Source organism: Gordionus sp. m RMFG-2023, chromosome 3, assembly GCF_954871325.1.
Source record: "Gordionus sp. m RMFG-2023 chromosome 3, tfGorSpeb1-WG-v2, whole genome shotgun sequence".
Taxonomy (NCBI): Eukaryota; Metazoa; Nematomorpha; class Gordioida; order Chordodea; family Parachordodidae; genus Gordionus; species Gordionus sp. m RMFG-2023.
In genome coordinates this window covers 40150025-40154701 of record NC_088777.1, presented here as the reverse complement: position 1 = coordinate 40154701, position 4677 = coordinate 40150025, and positions in this window count along the sequence as shown.

The window sequence follows — 4677 nt, the reverse complement described above, 5'->3', positions numbered from 1 at the left end:
TCAAATAGGAGAGGGCTCATCTTAAAGTGGTGAATATATATATTTACGCAAAGTTAAAGCATGAAGGAGTAAAATGTACGTGAACGGTCGGTAACCTTTGTGTTTGAGTTTATGTATTATTATATGATGGTATTAGAATTTATTGATAGATGTTTATGTAAAAAAGTGAAATTGAATAAGGAGGTTATCTCGGTAATATTACGAGAAATTGAAGTATATGTATGTATATTTAATGTTAAGTTAAACTGGTTTAATGTTCCGGCTGTCGGTAATAAACAAGGAAAAAAGATTGAAATTGTGGTAATATATGTATTGTAAATGAATAAAAGTGTAAAAAAATAAAAGGAATAGGAAAGTTGTAATTCATTTTGTGAATACATTTTTGTTCATAGCCTTATAGGATTTTTGTTCATAGCCTTATAGGATTTTTGTTCATAGCCTTATAGGATAAATCACGGTTGTTGAACATTGAATGGATCATTCACATTGAAATTAGCTATTTTTTTGAAATATTCAAGGTAATCATGATATTATTGAATTAATTATATAAAATTGAAGGACTTTATAAAATTTTATAAATTTGTTATAGCAATTTGATTGATCATGCAACACCGTTATATATCGATTATTTTTTTAACAAAAATATATATATGCCGACATGCCATGAGCCCATAAAGGGGTGGCATGTCGTATTTGTAAATACGTGAACGTTTTATATTTTTTTTTTACGCGAAATGCCAATCAACCAATTAAAATAAGGTTGATTGGATAGAAAGATTAGATGTAATATATTATATGTGGATTATTATTATATTATTAATTAATTTTTTTTTATAAAAAATTACGGATTTTGAACATTATTAAAAAAATTAATTTTTTTTATATATAAATTTATTTTTTTTGAGAAATGAAATTTTCTTTTGAATAAAATTTTTGGATTTATATTGTAGTTTTATTTGTCTTTGGATTTGATAATTTCATATAATTCTTGACGATTCGTTTTTTTAGAAAGTTTGATTAAGTTTCTAGGATTTGGTTGGGGTAGATTTTAGATAGGTTTTAGTTTTAGTTTGTGTTTGTAGTTTTTTTTAGAAAGCACCTTTCGCAGTCGACAGTACTGCGGGATAAACTATCCACAGAGTTAAGGATTTATTAAAATTTTGATTAGGAATTTATCAATATATTGTTGAAGCCTGGCAATCATTTTATATTGATTTATTTTGAATCTTTGGCAGGTCATTTCATTTGATTTTTGTCAAATTGTGCATTTAGATTTTTAGACCATTCTTTCTGAATAAAGAATATATAGGAAAGAATTTCTAACATAAAAAATTATTATTTCAAATTAATTCGAATCTTTTTACACGTGTTTTAAAGATATCCATTAGGCGGTACTGGAATAATTATATATTTTTAATCTTACTAGTTTTGGATTTTTTTAAATAGTATATTTTAAATAAAAATGTAATTTCTGAATCGAGCGACCTTTAAATATTTCTACATAGAGCTTCTACATTAGTAATGGGAGGGATTTAGCTCCAATTTTTTTGAAGAGGAGTGGGGTCAGGGTTGCCATGTTAAAATTATCAAATTGCGGGAGAAATTTAGTATTTTGCCGGAGAAATATGGAAATTGCTGTAGAAATATAAAAATTGCTAAAAAAAATTTTTGCGGCCTGCTGGCCTTCACCCGGAATATTGAATTGACTTAATTATCCGCCTATTATTTTTTATAATTAATTTATATAAATACAATGGTGATAACTATTTTTCAAAATAAAATAAAATCTTGATTTATTAAAATATATTAATTTATAAAAAAACCAACGATTCTTTTTAAATATAAAAGAATGATAACAAGATAAAATTTTATAAAAAACAAACGATTTTAATTTTACAATGTAAAAAATATATTTTATGCGAATGTCCCGCAAAACATCCTCAATTGGTAATCTACCTTGTGTGTGTATAACATTATAGGGATAGGCGTTTAATTATCAGGTATCACGTTTAAATACATAATTGTACTCATTTCAATGATAATTATTTTATTTTATTTATTATTGTTCAATCACATTATTATAATCAGTGCAGGAGAGTGTATCTACATCCATTGCAAAACAAAAATATTCTCCAAAAATAAGAAATAATACAGATGCAACTACAGTTGCGGCAATTGTAATCACTTATCTTGTAGTACAACATTCACAGAGCTACTAATCATTACAATGTGCCTAGAATCTTTCCCCATAATATTTAACGACTCCAAGATAAATGAAAACTTTACTTGTAGAACAAAAATGAACAAGGATATCATCAATGTTAAACTTTACTTGTAGAACAAAAATGAGCAAGGATATCATCAATGTTTTAGAATAAGGAGAAGACATACTCGCATATTTTTTCCAAGCATGGGGATTTATTGTTATTACGAAAGAATTCAACCCATTTCTCCTTTATATTTAGACCATCTAGCCTTAAGTATTCTGGCTAATCATAAAAAATAGAGTGAATTACAATCTCCTCAAACAAGACATCAATGTTTTTCATTATTTTTAATATATTTATTAAATTACAAAAACCCTCAATTGATGGATTATGTTGGTTATAATATTTATCCATTTGTAAATAGTGTTATTAAAATTAAATTTTAATTGTAAATATTCTAAAATTGTCTTAATAAAAATATCTGCTTCATTTAAAAATATATTATTTAGACTATTATTTGAACATTTTAATATAATATTTTCAGCAATCGCGCCATAAAATTTATTATCAATTTTTAACTGTAGAGTTGAACAGAGCTGTAGCATGATTTTATTAATAAAGAATATTCTGATTACAACTGAATATTAACTGCATGAAGTAGATTTTTTACATGTGAAACTAATCCCAAATATGCTTCTGCCATTTCATAACCCAATTTTTCAAAATTTTAGGACAGCTTTTAAAATCTTGGTTTGTAAAATTTTAAAATTCTATCGATGACAGGTATTAATGTTAACCACCTGATAGGTACTTATCGCAACAACTCACACCACTCCAAATCAGATCACTCTACCAACTCTTTTAGTTGATGAACTAAATTCGTTAAAACATTTCATCACAATTATTTCGACATCCACAGATAGTACATTCATTGCCTTCTTACAAGAATCATGATATACATGGCATATACAGCCAATTGTTATTAATACATAATTGTGCTGCCTCAATTAGGTAAATACACTTTGGTTCCGCCAAAATTTACAGAGGCATTATCTGCGCAGATAGCTGACATGCAATTCATTGATAACCCTGAATCAGCTATATTTACATTATGTGGTTAGCTACATCGTTGGATTTTTCACTATCCGAGGAAAAATTTTTTAACAGTTTTATTGAAATGTTCTTGGGAAATGTTTTAATATTTCTCTTGTTAGATGCATCTGTTACAATTGCATATGTATGCCCATCTTTCAAATCGTCTAGAATTGACCTCTAGGATTCAGTTACTAAAACCAAATAAGGTTTGCACTTATACTGGAGTCATTAAATATCATAGGAAAAAGATTCTACCGACATTGTGATGATATAGCTCTGTGAATGTTGAACTACATGATAGGTTTATATTTCCGCAGCTGTAGTTGAATCTGTATTATTTATTATTTTTGGAGAATATTTTTGTATTGCAATCGTTGTTGATATACGATATACTCCCCTGTACTGACTTATATGAATGAAATTATGTTGATTTATTATTGGATGAAAATACAACAGGATAAAAAGAAATTTACAAAGTAGACATGTTTTTCGAAATATTTAAAATTTATTTTAAAAATATAAAAATAATCAATTACTGTCTCTCAAAATTATTATTTATATATTAAAAACGTTAAAATACTTTTTAAAAAAATTGCGGGAGAAATTAAAAAATTGTGGTAGATTTTTGCGGGAGATTTCCAATTGCGGTAGTTTTGCAGGAGATAGATGTCTTCGTGTAAACCAAAAAATTGCGGAAGTCTCCTGCTGATAGGGGGAGACATGGCAACCCTGGGTGGGGTATGGATCTATAAGTAATTCTTTTCAAAATATGGACATTAGATAATAATTAGAATAATCCTCATTAATAAAATTCAATTACACATATATATAGGTAGATTAAAATGAATATAAATACCGGCAATATAAAGTTTATAAGTATCAATTATATATTTCTAACTGTAATAAGATGCAGTAACTAGTTACATGTGTTGTAATTGTAGAAATATATGTATATATTTATATGTATATTAACACATTAATTATTAGAAATGTCAATCATAGGAAAATATATAAATAATATATCTGATTAATTGAAGAATTATTTTTTCTTTGTGCTTAATTTTTTTCCTTGTGAAAACATTTAATAAAGAAATTTGAAAATTGAAATTTTATGATTATTTTATTTTAGTTATTTTGACAGTTATATTATTTATATATATATATACATATATTTCTAAGATAACAATGTACTTCGTGAATCGTGATACTTTCAAGTTCTGCATTTTAATTTATATTAAAAAGCTCATAATAGAACAACTCTACCAAAATTCAATATAAGTCAATATGCAAATATATTTATTTATATATAATTAATAATAAGAGAAGAGTTTTTGCAATTTTTTTTATATAAAAAATGGATATATATTTTTAAATT